Source organism: Pyxicephalus adspersus, chromosome 1, assembly GCF_032062135.1.
Source record: "Pyxicephalus adspersus chromosome 1, UCB_Pads_2.0, whole genome shotgun sequence".
NCBI lineage: Eukaryota > Metazoa > Chordata > Amphibia > Anura > Pyxicephalidae > Pyxicephalus > Pyxicephalus adspersus.
Window position 1 is genome coordinate 14,432,134 of NC_092858.1, and position 17,575 is coordinate 14,449,708.

At 39.5% G+C, this 17,575-nt stretch overlaps 1 long non-coding RNA gene across 1 annotated transcript; it reads left to right on the forward strand.

Annotated features, from left to right (window-relative positions):
* The first annotated feature begins 1,948 nt into the window (after positions 1-1,948).
* LOC140342899 (uncharacterized) lies at positions 1,949-11,452 on the forward strand. Its single transcript, XR_011923204.1, has 3 exons — positions 1,949-2,054; positions 10,868-11,042; positions 11,330-11,452. It is a non-coding gene; the product is annotated as an uncharacterized lncRNA (long non-coding RNA).
* Positions 11,453-17,575: the final 6,123 nt, after the last annotated feature.

The following is a 17,575-nucleotide window of genomic DNA, read 5'->3' on the forward strand; positions in this document are numbered from 1 at the left end:
ATGCAAAAAGAAACAACAAGTCATTCAAACACCCCCCTTCTCCCTATCAAGCTTCTGTCTTGCACACAAGCAAGCAGGGAAGCCCCATTCGTATCAAGGAGTCATTTGTATGTCAAAAGTTCTTAACCCAGGGCCTACCTGTATTTGTGAACTTTTATGTTTATATGAACTTCCGAATATACTGTATTGGACAATCTGCTTAAACTACAACAATGAAGGTAGAAGTAATACTAATAAAATTCTTAGTGGTTCCAACGGGAAAGAAAAGGGAAAGGGAAATAAATCTGGTCAAAGTCGAATCTGTGAAAGGCTATGAAAATTTAATTTTTCAAACCCAGACCCTTTATTAGGCATCGGAACTCCTTGAATAGGATATAGGACTAGGCAGAGCTCCTGTCATTGTTCAGCCAATCTATCAAAAGAGAAGCCAAGGATATTTGTCCCCAGCTTTCCCCTGTGCTGGATTGGCTGAACACAATGACAGGAACTCTGCCTAGATCCGCTTCTGTAATTGTTCAGCCAGTCTGGGTGCTGGATGATGACAGCTCTTATATTCTGGTGGATGGATTGGCTGAGTTTACAGATTAGGCATTTCAGTCTGCAGTCAATGCTGTACACTAGACCTGTCATAACACATGTATATTAACAAAAAATAAATGGCTCCTTAAATTTACTTTACTTAAATTGTGACCCAGATTCAGGTTTGTTTTTCAGTACAACTATCTGCAAGTGTCATATTAGATAGAACTGGTGCATCTTGACAGCTGCTTCTGCTATATAATGTATAAAAAATTCCTGGCTGTCATGTTGGCAGCTATTTTTGCCTTCTTTCAGAGGATGGAGTATCTGGTGCAGAGGTCTAATGTAAGAAACGCTCTAATGTAGGAAAAAGCACGTTCCCATTCACGAAAATTCAAAAGACACTGTTTTATGTTTATAAAGAATTCACCTTACCACAGGAAATGTTTTAGGACTGTAGAACACAACCTTCTCTCTTCTTCTCCATCACAAAAGAGGGACCTATACCTTGGGTACAATTTGGGTACAATCCTAAAACTGGATTTACACCATGGAGGTTACATTAAACGCAATTAAAGCAGAACTAAACCTGCTATACCTACCTGTCCCTATTCCATTGCAGAGTCTCACCATCTTTTTTTTAATTTTTTTACCTAAATGCATTCTTCAACCATCCTGATTGGCGGGGCTGAGATGACCTAACTCGGAAGCAAATGTGCAGGAGTTAATTTAGTACTGCCAAGCGAAACAGTTCCCTGGAGCTATCAGGCAGGTAGGAGGAATTATTGCAGAAGAGACATCGCCTATATCTTTCTGCAATAATGACCTTTCTGATTGAGCTTTTTTATACTTGTGTTTTTTGGTAATATTGTCTGCAGCAGAAACCAAATTATTTTTTATATTTTTATAATAATTATTATTATTATTCATCCCCAAATTCTCACCTTGCTGTCCCATGGAGTTGTATTAGTGTAGACCAATCCGCAAGAATGCCATAATAAAATGATCATGCAGCATTTTGGATGACACGGCATAATAAAATACATTTGCTTGCATGTATAATTAATGACATACAGCATGGAAATACAGGAACCATGCACCAAATCTGACTGTAGACATCCAAACTGACCCTTTTATTAAATAATGCTCCAGCCCAACGATAAGGGCCACATACTACCACTTAATGTCAGATGAGAAAACCTCTGAAAAAAAAACCCTGACATACACACAGGTGATATAATATGGAAAACATGCTGGCTATGGCTCCTTGGCTTGTTACTGAGCAATCTGTGGAAGAGTTAACAGCAATCAGACTCAGGTGTTCAGAACCAAACACTCCCAATATATGAGACCAGGTGGCTCATCCTGTTTTTAAGGAAGTGTTGGGATGAAGAGAACAATGTGGTTTGTTAGTGCTATAGGTGGTGTACATGGTTCTATGATTGTACATAGCACACCTAGATGTGCAGTGAGGAATGGAGAATATGCATGTTAACCTAGATATGTGCGGGATTGCTCCAGAGAAAAGATTTTATGTAAGTTTGTTTTTAAGTGTCTTTGCTTTTTCTGGCTACTGTTTAAAGGGTAAGTGCATGTTCATTGTAGGTATTTGGTTGCTGCCTATTTCTGGATATCCATTAATGTCTTCCACTCTCCTATTGTTGATCCAGATAAATCTGTGTGGAATTGCTTGGGCCATGTGGTCTCTTTGAAAATTCCTTCCTTCTAGTTTTTCTGCTAGTTCCATGTCATCTGCAAACCTGTGTCATTCTAATGGAATGTCCAGTGTTTAGTATCCATTGGACTGACTTGGGAGTGCATAGGGCATGCAAATGGCTAGCAGAGGAGATATTGATGAGTGGCTGTGGGCTATAGATGAGGTTTAGGTTTTGTTGAGAACACACATGTATATGTCTTTAGTGTGAGAATTATGGTGTTTAATGGGTAAAGTCTCAGTTTGCTCTGCCAGTGCTGATCCAGAAGCTTTGGATTGACATCTTGAACATATCAGGAGTTAGGCGCCACTAATACAAATGTTAACTCCTGGCATGTGTAAGCAGCTCAGAGCCTGCATGTATGAGCCCTAAAATAAGGAATGAGCAAGTTGCCATGTATGACAATTGATATAAACTTCAAAATCTGTTGCTTAAAGTGTCTAAATTCAACCAATTGTAAGATGGTGGCTGCGTCAGCTCTCGGTTTTTCAAGCTTTTCTCTTTTCACTTTCTAATCCTGCCTATAACACATTGTCACTCACTGTATGATATCTACAAGGTTGTCCCAGTAGTGCCATAGAACATCAACCTCTTCTCTGTAACTAAAGGAAGAGTTCCTTTAAACGAAATAGGCTAGAGATAGGTTAGGCAACTGACGGCCCATAGAGAGCTAGAGGTCCTGTTGCAACAGCAGGATAGAGACTTCTCAGTGGCAGAGTAGATTCTAGTTTCACATTGCTGACTCCTTTAGAGACAAGCTACTCTTCAAGCTCTTCCAGGCCTGTTGGAGGACCTGCTCATCACCACCATCCTGACTCCAAGGGATTCCATCTGATGCCACATCTGAGCTCCTCTTCAGGGGCCCCTGCAACTGAACTTTGCTGCAATCTATATCTGGAGGTATCTTTGCTCTGCATGTGTATATACTAGATCAGGACTCTTGTTGGGTTTATTTGTTCATATACTATTCCTGTATGTTGAATATTTATGCTGTTAATATTGACTATATAAATGTGTTATTTCTTCTGTGTACAGATATCTTTTTAATGCTGTTATGATTTGCTGGGTGCAGTAATTCCTATGCTCCCAAACATCTCATTTAGAATACTGGTAATTTCCCGGTAAAAGAATCTCCTATCCTGGGTGGTCCAGGGCTACGCATTAAGATGGCATCAGATTAATCTTACCATAAAACAAAATTGATAAATCATGCTAATATTTTTTTCTGCAACAATTTGGTCCATTGGGGATGTAAAATTGCATACATTCCAGGAGTTTACATAGTGATGTGAATTCTTGGGTAGGTTACACCAGTGTTTTTCAACCGCTGTTCTGCGGCACACTAGTGTGCCTTGAGAGATATTCGGGTGTACCGTGGGAAATTATCCAATTTCAGTTAATTGGTCCCAAAATGATTTATTTACTGCAAAAAATTTGTCTTCATTTGTCTATACCAGCGATGTATAGTGATAGGCAGAACCAAAAAACTCTTCCACTAGATGGCAGCAGGTAGCTAACTTACGTGTCTGACTCTTTGGTGGTGTTCCGTGGGATTTTTCTAATTGTAAAATATGTGCCGCGACTAAGAAAGGTTGGGAAACACTGGGTTACACTATATGGGGTCAACTTCATCTAGCATGTAGATACCCAGAGCCACAGATCTTCAGAATCCCTGGCTTTTAAAAAGGATTAGTTTTTAGGATAGTTTAATGCAAAAGCCAAAATAAATTTGGGGAAATAATGCTGCAGATCCTGAAGGCCATCTGGGAATTGAAACTATTTGAAACTCATTTTTAATATGCCATCAAACCTGGAAGTAATGATGCCAGATGATAGCTGAGATTTTTTTAAAGAAACCGCCTGAATAATAATTTAGGGCAGAAAGATCCGGAGTGTGGGTTTATTTTTTTCTTAAACCATCTGCTCCACGGGTCTTTGCTTTGGCAGAACTTTTTATTGCATTCAACACCACATCTGAGGAAATGGTAAAGTTTGGATATAAAAAGATCATCTTTAGAAGGGTGTGGTAGTTTCTCTGAATTAAAGAATCTGTGCCAGAGGAATCCCATCCAAAAGATTAATACAGTGATGTGTGAATTGGTCAAAATATCTTTGGATGAATAATTGATCTTCCCTGCCAAATCCTTGATACAACGTGCTGTGACATAGAAAACACTTTGCCGGGTGAGCCAGTGTCTTGCCCTTATAATTTTCTCAAGCTGCATCACCCAAATGTTCCATGCAAAACCCTTTTCACATAGGCTTGCCTAGCATGTCGATATGATCGGTGAAATTCCTGTAAAGGTGGAGAGGATCTGATTTGTGCTGCTCATAATGATAAGCATAATCTTTCCACCAATGTGTAAGGTATTCTTGGAAGGCTTATTCAAGAACATTTGCTGCCTTATCTGGTTGATGTAGAGATGGTAGTTTAGCTAGTACAGTATAGTCCCTATCAAGATGGTAAGTGTTAATGTCTCATACACATTCGGCTTCATCAGGGGATAAAGTGCATGTTGTCTAATACTATACAAAAAAAAAAAATCACAGAAAGACAATGTTTATAAGTAAAGGCCAAAAATCTGTGTTTTTGTACTTGAGGAGCTTTTCGGTGTAGGCAATCAATGTCCATAATGTGTTTGCAAATGGTCAGGTTGTGTTAATATTCAATAATGTGGTGTCAATGACCTGTGTTCAAACTAATTTAGTCATCTATTGGCATATAGCCGTTAGTCTTACTGCTTGTGGGTTCATGTAAAACGTTTATATAGGTGTTTATGAAAAGGTCACACCTACTGGTAATAATGGCAGGGATGCCCTTAAAGCAGAGAGTTATTGGTTTTCATACTGAGAAGTACAACCGTGTCTGGCAGAACAGATGCACTTAATCTGCATGTATGAGCCCTAAAGCAGGAAATGGCAAATAGCCATTTATGATCATTAAAAAAAGGTTTAAAGTGTCCAAATTTAACAAAAACTCATTACAGCTTACCAGTACTAAGATGTGGTGGCTGCATCAGTTTACCTTTTTTCCTTTTTCACCTTCTAATCCTGCCAGTAACTCATGTCATTCACTTTACTGTATCTACAGGGGTGTCATGGTAGAGCTGTAGAACACCACCCACTTGTCAGTTACCAAGGAAGTTAATCAATTCCAAAATAAATCTTGGGGTGATCTGATGTCTGAATTTGCACCATGGATATTGGGTTTAATGCTTATAAAAATTAATCATCAACTAATGATTGTGTTTTTTTTTTTTTTTTTTTTTTTCCCCCCCCAACAGCAGAAACAAAAATACTGTAATTCCCTCATGTGCACTGTTAAGTGTTGTGTTGCAGAGCTTGGACCCCTTTGACATGTAACCTGTTTTATTTTCAGTCGGTGCATCAAGGTATGATGTTGCTGGAAACAATGGGTTTTAGCATGTTATTGTTTTGTGCTTTCCTTGAGCAATGCAACACCACAGTTCTGGTGTGAAATAAGTCAACTGGCAAACCGCGTTGAAAGATATCAGCTCACTGCATTTCCAGCAAAATTAATAAGTATTTGCATATTTAAGAAAATACTATAATTGATATATTTAACAGAATATAATTGTCAACATAAGAGGTTTATCAGTAAGGTTTTCATACACTTTAACAAACACGATGGCTTAGAAATGGAACCATCAGCAGCCAAATGAAGCCAGACCTTTTCCCGATGCAGCCAACACAGACTTTAGAAAATAGCAGCATTTAGTTCCTTTATCATTTTCCAGCAAGTTTATTTGGTTGCCATAAAATATTTCCTGCATAGTTACTCTAAATGGTATAAATTATATACATTCTTCACATTTAGAGCCCATTCTCACCTTGCTGTTCTAATGAGTTGTATTGGTGTAGATCAATCCACAATAATGCCAGAAAACAATGGGCGTGCAGCAATTTTAATGACCCTGAATCTCTCACTGCATAACTGTTCATGTAAATGAATTACTCCAAAGCATGCAAATACATGTACCATACAGCAGATCAGAATGGAGAAGTCTAAACTGATCCTTTTATTAAATAATACTCCAGCCCAAAGGTAAGAGTGGCTTACTACCAATTCATGTCAGATGAGAAAACTTTCCTCCTAAAGAGCCCTCTGACAGTGATCTACTCGCTTGTTACAGCAGTCAGCTTCTCCACATCTCAGCCAAATGCACTCCCAATATGAGACCAGGTGGCTGTTGGTGGTGTTAGGATGAAGGACATCCTGTGGGTTGGGGTTCTAGTCAGTACATGCTGTGCAATTGCTGGATTATGTGGTGATGACCATACATAAGGAACACCTGGATGTGCAGTGTGCTATGGAGAATGTAAGTTGACATTCAGAGTAAGCCTATTCGATGTTTGGGTCTCCTGGTTCTTCAGAGGACGTAACTTAATTTACATTGTGATAACCAAAATTTAACTACTGATTTCGTAATTTCTGATGCTCTTTTCTCCTTTTCTTGATCCAGAAAAATTTTGTTTGGCTTTGTCTGGTCCATGCAGCCACTTTTTCACGGCCGGGTCCATATAAGCTGCATTTCCAGCTCGTTCCAGCTCATCCTAATCGAGTGTCCAATGTTCAGTATCCATTGGACTGAGCTGGAAGTGCAGTGTGCATGCAAATACCTAGGAGAGATTTTGATGAGTGGCAGTACAGGAGCCCTTATGTACCCAGAGCTTTGCATGTGTGACCCCTGAAATAAGAAATCGTGAATAGCCATTTATGAACCTTAAAAGCTTTAAAATTCCTAGCTTAAATTGTGTCCAAATTCAACAAAAACTTTTTACAATATACCAGTACTAAGATGTACCGGTAGTTGCTGCATCAGTTTCACCTTCTAATCCTGCCGGTAACACATGTTATGTCACTCACTGTACTGTATCTACTAAGGGTGTCACTGTACTACACTACCCTCTTCTGTAATTACGTAGGTATTCAGTTTCAAAGAGATTTGGGGACAATCTGACAGCTGGATTAAAACCATGTACATCAAATAATTTTTTTTTTTTTCTCCCACACCCGAAACAAAAATACCCAATTTGTAATGAGATGCAGTGCTTGGACCTCTTTTAATGCAACAGTTATGGGTTTGAAACAAGTCAGCTGGCTGAAAGCATTGAAAGATGTCAGCTCACTGCATTTTCAACAAAATAAACCGTTATTTGCATTAAATCTAGGAGAACCTTATCAACGGTGTTTTGTTTTATTCAATGTAGTTATCACAGAGTTTCTAATGGCCTTCTCTCCTTTTCTTGATCCAGAGGCATGTGGGCTTTTTGAGCTTGTCTGGATTGTGCAGCCACTAGACGTTTTTCATTGCCGCTTCCATGTAAGCTGCATTTCCAGCTCGTTCCTATGGAGTGTCTAATGCTCAGTATCCATTGGAGTTAACTGGGAATGTAGAATGCATGCAAATACCTAGCAGAGGAGATCTTGATGAGTGACTGTGGGTAGTGGATAAGGTTTCAGTTTTTCTCTGTAGGGGACAGACATATTTTAATATTTAATTATTTAAATTAGTGAAATTTAACATATGGGCATAGTTACTCTATAATTTTATATAAACTGATCCCTTTCTATTAAGATTTGGGGAAGAATTACAGATAGGTGGTAGGTCTCCAACTTATAAAGTATGACTGTCAGGTGTTGCCACACTTTGCAGGTGTTTTGCCAAGTACAAAGCCAGACTGGGCCTGGTCTATGAAACCTGGAAGCAATGTCCGATGATTATTAGGATATTTTTTAAATCCTGGTAAATTATATAGTCCAGTAAGGTCTGGGGTCTAACTGATCCTTGGAGGTACGTGATAATGGAGTATATTGAACTGTAAACCTTAGCAAGTGGTTGTTGTTTTCTCTACCAAGTATTTGTAAAATTCACTGCTAAAGCAATTTGGCCCAGGGGCCATTGTATTGACAGAGCTGTTGATAGCATTCGACACCTCATCTGAGGAAATAGCAGAGTTTAGATATGAAAGATCATCCTTAGGATGATGGTAGTTTTACTGAATTGAGGAAAATCTGCCCAAATCACACTTAACTGTATTCTTCTTCATCTGGGACAAGGTATCTGCAATATCCTTAGGTGAATAATGGATCTTCTCTGCCAAATCTTCAATAGGAAGTGATGCGGTATAGAAAACAATTATGGCCAGGTGAGCCAGTAGCTTGCCCAATTTGTTTCCAAATTTGAAAAATTCAGCATCCATGTGAGTGTAAGATTTAAGAATATAATTCCCATGTTGTCACCCAAATGTCATATTGGAAGAGAATGTTGTCTGTGAACGTACTTGGTGACTTTCTTGTAAAGTTTTACACTTCAATGCTGAGTTATAGGCCATAATTCCCCAAAAGAATGGCTTTGGCTGTCCTCCCAGTATGAGAGGATTATGACATGCATAATCTTTCCACCAATGTGTAAGGTATTGTTGAAAGGCTTCGTCATTATAAGGCAGCAAGGTAACTGCCAGAAAAAATACATCGGAACAGGTGTTCTTGGCCAAGTATAGGTAATGGTGAGTGGTCTATTATAACAAACGGATGAACTGTGGCTTGATGTCTCAAATGCAGATCTGGGCTCGCCAATAGCTTTTCAATCAAGATGGTGCATGATGAACCAATGATTGTGTGTGTGTGTGTAGCCCTGTCCAGTGGGAAAGTTTCTTGAGGCATTAAGCTTGTGGTAGATTTAAAGGAGTGGAAAGTCAAATTGTTTAGATTTTCAATCTACTGCCACAATAGACAAAGGATTGAAGTCTCCCGTTATGACAAATAGGGTGGAGTCATGAGTGTTCAGTAACTGTTAATAACCATTTTATAAAAACTTAAACATTACAACCAACATTACCTTGCCACAGGTAGTAGTTCCCACAGACAAATGTTTATTAATCCAGTGCTTATTTCCAAAATAAAGATATGAATGAGATATCAATGAGAACTAATGAGACACAATTCATTCATAGGCCGTGTTTGGATGCCATTGATGCAGTGTGTCTTCAAAAGATTTGTCGTTTGAATTAACCATATGCCGTAAGATGCCCAAAATGATGAGCAATGAGGTTTCCCTCTGGGTATTCCTTAAAACCTTATTGAGGATATCGCCTAGAAGGTGGCTGGCCAGAGTTTTGCTCCAGTCCTGCACACCAGGCAGATATATTGCCTTTAATTTGAATTATGGTCCTGAGTACAGGGATGTGGAAAAGGATAAACTCATTTGTTTGGACATCAAGTCAGTTCTGCACAGGGGCCCACTGTGCTGATGTTTCAGTCTGTGAGGTTCAATGCTTTTAAGTTTAGTGCCTTTTTGTTTTTTAAGAATTAAATGCTGTGTGGATATTCCAGTTGCATGATACATAAATCTTGACCTAGGCATCTGAAAGCCACCTTTTGAAGTTGGTAATATTTGTGAGAAGACTACCAACAATCTAAGAACAGCAGGTAAGAATTTTATTATCTGTAATCTGACTTGATGCTCATCATAGCCTCAGCTTGTGTTGGTTCACCTAAATCGTACATGAAAGCCTATAGTGCTGAATCTGGGTCCTAAAGAAGTATGACTTTGTTCTTGTATGAAAGACTTAATAAACTAAGTGTTTGGGGTCAGTTTGAAAGCCTCTTAACCTCCTAGGTGGTTCATTTCTGTTTGGATTTATGTCTAAAAGCCGTACACTTTTTTTTTTACTGTCTTAAATGAAATTTTTTTTTTACAGTATAATAAAGTTTGAAACACAAAATGATGTCAAAATAATAAATTAAAAAAATTAGTCATAAACTTGACAGGATTTTGTGTGTCAAAACTTTATTATACTCATACCATAATATTATAGTAAAAAGAGTATTATTAAAGACAATGTATTGCTTTTAGGCATACAAATTCAGTGTATTGCATTCAATACAGTTTTATTTTGTATCGAATGCAATACAAAATAATTTGAAATTCCTGCCACGCCCCTAGCGACAGCTGTATGACCAACGTCACTGTGAACTCCCGGGGAACATCAGTGCACTCGCCGTGGGACAGATCAATGAAGAGCATGCAGTCAGAGGATAGCAAGACACTGAAGATATCAATCGACCTACGTAAGGCTTAATTTTTTTTTTTTTTTCACCCACAGGCTTACTGCTTGGGAGGTTAAATTGGTGGCCAGTGTAATGAATGCCATGCTAGTAGCTAGAATAATACCCTAAAAAAATCATTGGGGTCATTGCAGCTGGCTCTAACATGTAGTGTTTGCTGCAGACTGATGTAGGTATCCTCAAACAATGGTAACCCATACAAAAGTCTGTAGGAACCCTGGTTTCTGTGGAGTGTGAATTATGCTGAACAGTCCCCATTGTGGGTGGGATTCCTTGATCATGTTACTGTTGTGTAATGTCTGCCATTTTTTTAGTAGTCTACATTTGTCATTAATGACTTTGTAGACCTATCTGACGTAAATTGAATAGTTTATTTAGCTAAAACCTTGCGCAAGCAACTGTCTGTTAGGTCTACAATCTAAATGTCCTTTTGTTCATCTAAATTTATATTGAACTTCTACATTTTTCTAACTGTGTATGGTCATCTTTACACCTGTAGAAACCTATTATAAATTCCTAAAATTTTTTCTGTGGCTTTTAGATGACCAGCTAGCCGGAAGAATGTGAACACTACCCAGGTCAAAGCAACAGAGCATCCAGATGACCTTGAAGCCCAGGAGAAACTCTCTGGAATACATCAATCACCTGGAACTTTGAAAACCCAATGACACTGGATTCCAACTGGAACCCCAATCAGTTCCTCATTGAGAACAATGGTAAGAAGGCCAGGCTGGCTGTCTATGATCTTTCTGCTAACCAGCCATTTGAAGTTCTCTTGGGAGCTGTCATTTGAGGTACTCACAATTTAAGCTCTCTACTTGATAGTTATGTAGAGGTTCATAGAGTGGGTGTTAATATAGTTCAAAACTAAATGCATGAATGGGAAACCTTTCAAATTCAAGGGCTTCCTACCAGGATGATTTAAGCACCGATTTAGAAGTGGTTGTCCTGGAGGTGGAGGGGCTGGTTTAATAAAAATGGTATTTCTTCTTTAATGTTTCAGAAAAAAATGTGATAAACACCTACCATTAAATAGGAAACCCTTTTTGATTTATCAGACAGCTGCTCAAGCTGGGTTTTGTATGGAATGACATGATGGTGACATCAGCCTGCCGGCTCTACTGGGGTGAGCTCTAACTTCACTAATTCTTTTTTAGTATAGGTCCATGTATTGACCTTCTGGCTACAGCTTGCCCCCTACCCAGCTGACGCACGTTCATATAGCCCTGTGTTTTTAATGCATCAATAAATGGATTTTCAAATAGAGGTCAAAAGATTAGCTTGCTATAGGCCTCATGTAGTCTATGGCAGAGCCTAGGTTGTCAGTTAAGTCAATGTTGATATGATTAGAAAGCAGAAAATTACTGTGCTGCTCTCTGCACTTTTTTTTTCTTCCAATAAATATCTTTAATCTGAGTGTTACCTTACAGTGAACAATGGGGGACACATTTATGCACTGAGGGTAAATGTAGCTTATTTTGGTATTTAAACTTTTTTTTTTTTTTTTTTTTTTTTTTAGACTTAGCAGAGGCGGGAATATATTATTCAGTTGAGTTATAGATTGGTATTCACAATTCCTCCAATAAACCAGGTATGTTATGGCAATACACAAAGCCACTATCAGTTCTAAAGTACTCTTCATTATTGTTGTCAACTAGTTCAACACCATAATCATGTTCTTCAAGAGAGGGTAGTGTAACAAAAACCGGCAATGGGATCTGAATGAGCCACTGGGCGTATAGCCGATGGTAGACTAGGATACTCTATGTTACAATTATTTTTCTTGTTTTATCCTGAAGTTTTCACTATAAAAAAGTAACAGTCACTGAAAATGATTTCCTGGCTCTCGCCAAACCATAGGGGTACCAAATGGCATCTTATCACGTGTTCCCTTTGTCCACATTCCTAAACCCTCGATACACTGTTTGCACACCTTATGAGGGGCCCAAGACTTATCTTGATCACCAAGTTTAACTTTGAAATAAGCCAAAAAGGCTTGCTCTACAAATGTGCTGATGTTCGCCCTTTTACTGGGAATGATAAAACTGCCACAGATATAACAAAATGATTCAGGGTTGTTTAGGCACTTACTACGAGAAACAGCAGAGCCAGACATGATCTGAAAGAAAGGAAACACGTGTGTAAGTAGAAAAAGAAATTTTGCTTATTCACTACGTAGAGCAGTGCACAACCTCTGACCACACTGTCTTGCGTATAGCCTATACAAATCCACGCCACAGTAATCACATTTAAAATAAGCAGTAGAGAAAAAAAAACTGACTTTATGAAAGAAAACTAACTGTACTTTCAAAATCAGCATTTTAATGTAAATACGCTTAAAAATTTAAGTCAACAAAAAATGTGTTTAAAATTGTTCCCCAGTGTTATATATGCTACTGTACTGTTATATTTTATGTTTTAGTATTTTTGATTAAAATGCACGATTGTTTTAACATATTTTTGTGTTTTTTTATTTAAGGTTTATTATTAAATGTATTACATTTGATAAATATTGGACATATTTCAGTGAGTTATGCCTAAGAATTACAGACCTACAACGTAAAATAAATTTTCATGAAAAACAATGTACCCCTTTTATACATACAACTCCCGACCGAAATGAATGGCCAAGGAGGTTAAAGGAAACCATGAATAAACCAGGGAATATGCGTCCCACATCAGTTCACTCACCGTCCTCTGAATTAATCCATTGACGACTCCAGTGGAATCCTCCATAGCCAGGGGGCAAGGGACCCCGTCGAGCTCCACCTGAGGTGCCAACTTGAAAAAATTGTCACACTATAATTGAGACAAAGCATCAGCAATGTAATTATTACCACCAGGAATATGTTCTGCCACAAGATAAATTTTCAGCTTCCAACTAATAGTTCAATAACCATATCAGCTCTAGAAGGCAGAAAATATGTCAACTGCCTGAACCACCCCCAGGTTACTGCAGGAAAATCACTCCACCACTAAAACAAAAGGGAACAACTTCAATAGAACTGTTAGATAAAAACCTCCCTAATCACCACCTCCCACTGCATCTGGGAAAAGGTCCAAGTCAAACTCCTAATGGAATCCTCCAACCACTAAAACTTCCCATTGTATGACTCCAAAAACAAATACCATATCCACAAATCCTCCTCTAAAAGGACAAAATGGGTGGGAGCCTGAAGTTACAGCTGCTAACTGCCTGCTGAAAATCTGACCCATATGCATTATGTGGCAAGCAAAATTCAGTTTGCCCAACAGCAACTGCATCTTGCAACACCTCAAATCATTCTGAACCCCCATCCATAATGCTGCTAGTTTTTTTCCCAAGCAACTGACACTACATGGCTAACAAGTCAATCACAATACCCAGATATACTAGCTCTGAAGTTGGGCTTTCTGTCTTGTGAACTTGGGGTCCTGTCCATTGAAAATCGTAGTATACTACTAGTGAAGTAGTAAAGTAATGTATAAATGACTTCATTACCCACCACAGTTCCAAGAGACTTGAGACATCAGAAGATGCTGCCAGTTACCACCTTTTGTTCTGGGTATCAAAATATGTTCATGCTGCTTTAATGAAATACAAAATCCTGCATAAATGTGTCACAAGTAGGGATGAGTCAACACCTGGAAGTTTGGGTTCGGGAACCCAAAATCGTAAAGTTCAGTACGGCCCCGAATTTTAGAGTTCTGGTTCACTCAACACTAGTCACAAGCCATTCCTATTGACAAAGCATTCAGAATGTCATGTTATTGCTTCAATTTCTTTGCAGTAAACAAACTGCCTATGAAGTGAATTCATGAACATGAATACATGTCCAGGTCTGATTACTATTAGTGAATTTTTCATTGTATTTATTATATATGTGTAGCTGTAAAATGTTTCTGACCTCTGCTCTTCCTTTATATTGAGGCAACAATGCTTTCAATCTGAGGTTTTCATTTTTAGGAAACTGTTACTGATCAGCAATTGTCTGTATGATAGGAGGTTGACTATGGTGCTGTTGAATTTCTCCTGTGTAGTCATGTATACATCTGTACATGACTGTTCTGTGTAAACTACATGATTAATGAAGGTGGTAGTAATACTAATAAAACTGGTAGTGGTTTTATGTGTGTATTGTAAGTGTGTATTATCTGAATTATCATTGTCAAACACAGAAAGTCGAAAGCTAAGTCTCCTATGTTATACTTGGAGGTATTTGTAGAAACCCAGTTGATTCCATGAAAATCCATTAAAAACAGATTTTATTCTGACAAAGTATATTCTGGGGTAGATTATATATTTACACCAGCTCATACAGTACCCCTTGTTTATAGCGCCCGTATCCTGTGTTCCACCTGGTTTGACCATAACCCTCTGATTGTTACATTTGAGGGCCTTAAAGGGGGACAGTCAATTTTCTGCTGGAGATTGAATGATAGCTTACTCCAAGATAAATTAGTGGATATTGAATCAGAGGCCACCATTGATGATTTGCATTGATGTGACACATCTTATGCTACCAATTGGAAGGCGTTTAAAGTCACCATCAGAGTTGAATTCATTAAATGGGCTTCTAGACTCAAAAAGACTCAAAACCAGGTTAATGAATCTAGGAAGAATATGTACTGAGATCTTCTTCATCATCACAAACATTCCCCACACTTAGATCTTCGCTCTCAGATTGAGGATCTGATAACGGAAATAAATTTGTCTATTCGCTATAGGTAAAAAATCTTTCCTTTTGTCGGTCAGGTTGTTTTTTACTTTGTCAGACAATCCAGCCCAACTCCTAGTTAATAAGCTAAATCCGCACCTTAAAACTCACACATTGCCTGAATTAAAACATGAACAGGGGGGCATGGCTACACAATGGCGGCGTTCAGAAGCTTTTTACAAGAGGGGGGTAAAAAAGCTGATCTTACCCTATACTTTGCATCACAAAACACCCCTGCTCCAGACTACGAGGCACCCGATATGGCACCCTCCCATTCCTCACCGCCAAGCACCAGCACAGGAGCCCAGAAAACAGGCCACGCCTGCCCCATAGCTTACATACTAGATACCCCAAGGAGTCCTGTAATTTTTTCAGAGGAGTCTCGAGGGGCTAACTCTCCCTAATCAGGCACAGCTGCATCTCCCATGCAGGCTTATGTATCACATGCCATGCTGCAGGAACGTTTCCCCTCCTTGCCTACTAAAAGTGATCTAGAAGCCGTGATTTCACGTATTGAGAGTTCTCTGTGCAAAGAGTTGGAAACAGTGTGACTGCGGAAGTAAATAGGGTTATTACCGTGGAAAATTCCACAACTACAGTGCAGTCATCAGTAGCTACCCTAAAGTCACTTATGGGGGAAATGCAATCACAACTTACTTTCTTACTTTGTGGCACTGATGATCTGGAAAATCCCAGTGGCAGGAATAATGTCCACCTTAGGGGTATCCCTACAGCCACGGCTAATGTTGATTTACATGCCACTGTTAAGGCAATTTTTTTTTAATTGTGTTTTTAATGAAGAAACATTTTTGAAAACAATGGTACAATAAAAGTGGAAAACCAAAAATAAAACATTTTTGGAAGCTTAGGAAGGGCTGGAGTACAACCAGGCCCAACCATGATCTAGGTTTACATAACATAACAAGTAACATAAAACCAATGAAGTCCATCCAGCATATACTGTATCAGGCCTCATATAAATCAGTGTCCATATAGTCGATTTCAAAGAGAAACAGGTATGTTGATATCATAATAGTTAGCCTAAGAAAAATGGTAGGGGGAGGCAAGAGGTCAGAACAATAAGAGTGTGACTGTAACAATAGAAATGTAGACATTAGTGAATCAACTGTGAAGCTGAGCGTAAGGTGGGTGAGAAGGTCCAAAGACACCTGCTGTTGAATCACGTCTGAGAGCAATTTGTTAACTCGAACCCAATACCCCTGAATAATAGGGCAGTACCATAAAATGTGCTCCAAGGTGCCCCGGAGGGTCCCACACTACCGACACAAAGGGTCAACACTAGGACACAACCGGTGAACAAATAGAGCTCTTATAAGCGACCTCCCAGATCTCCGTCCAATCCTCCGAATCCAAGGTCAGGCCCAGCACCTCTTCCCACTTATGCAAATACCCAAATTTGTTTGAGGCTACAGGGGGCGCGCTATGAAGGAGGCGATAAATAGTAGAGACTACACCTTTGGTGTATAGACCCTTTGCACACAGTCTCTCAAAGGGAGTCAGATTCTGAAACCTGGACGAGGGCTGGAGGGACAAAATAAAGTGTTGTATTTGTAAATATGCAAACAAGGATGATCGAGGCAAGTCTATCTTGTTACAGAGTTCCGTTAAGGAGAGTAGCCTCCTGTTATGCACGCGGGTGAGGAGCCAGTGTGCCACTGACTCGGTATGCTCTGGAGGGGCGTAACTAAGCCGCTACCTGGTCTTCACTGGAGCCTCTGATGGTGAGGATAGGCTTGGGCCACAGGGTTGCTGCCAGGTGCCATACCAGAGCAACCATCAGGTCAGTGGCAGCTGACCGGAGGGGTCAGGGTACTGGGTGCAAGCACCGAGGGGCTTGCGTGGCCAAGAGGGTGATGGCAATCAGACAAAGTCCAAAAACAAGGTCGGAGGTCAGGGTCAGGCAGCAATCAGGCAAAAGTCCATAAACGTAATCCAAGGTCAGGGTCAGGCGGCAAACAAGCAAAGTCCAAGGGTAAGTAAACAAAGCAAACACAGCAAAGCAAACAGAGGAAACACCTTTGCACTAGGGGGTTAGACAGGCTAAAACCTTGAGATTGCTCAAGCAACCTCTTGTAGTAGGAGGTGCCTTTAAATACCTGCAGAGATCCAGCCATAGGCTGTAGAAGCTGTACAGAGGGCGTGTATGTGTTACCTCATAGATTAAGAGAGACACACCCACGCCAGCTCAAACACCAGTGCAAGTCTCCAGCAACTCTGGCATGGAACACAGGTAGTGGGGTTACTCTACCTGAAAAATAGGACCCGGCGCCCGTGCCTGCAACTAGGAGCAGCAGCGCTGGCAAGACCCACAGGGCTAACACCTCCTCCCTACTGAGTGGAATATGTGTCTAATTTGAAAAAGACCTCTTTCCCTCCATGGTCCTGACATGGCCTCCGTAAGACTAACCAATATTTATGGGATGAGGATAAAGGACGTTAGTCTCAAGGCTTTTGACACTAGACCATATCTGTTTTTACTACCTCCACAAGTTTCTTGTAAACAAGGTAGGCAAGTCATGATCAGCAAATAA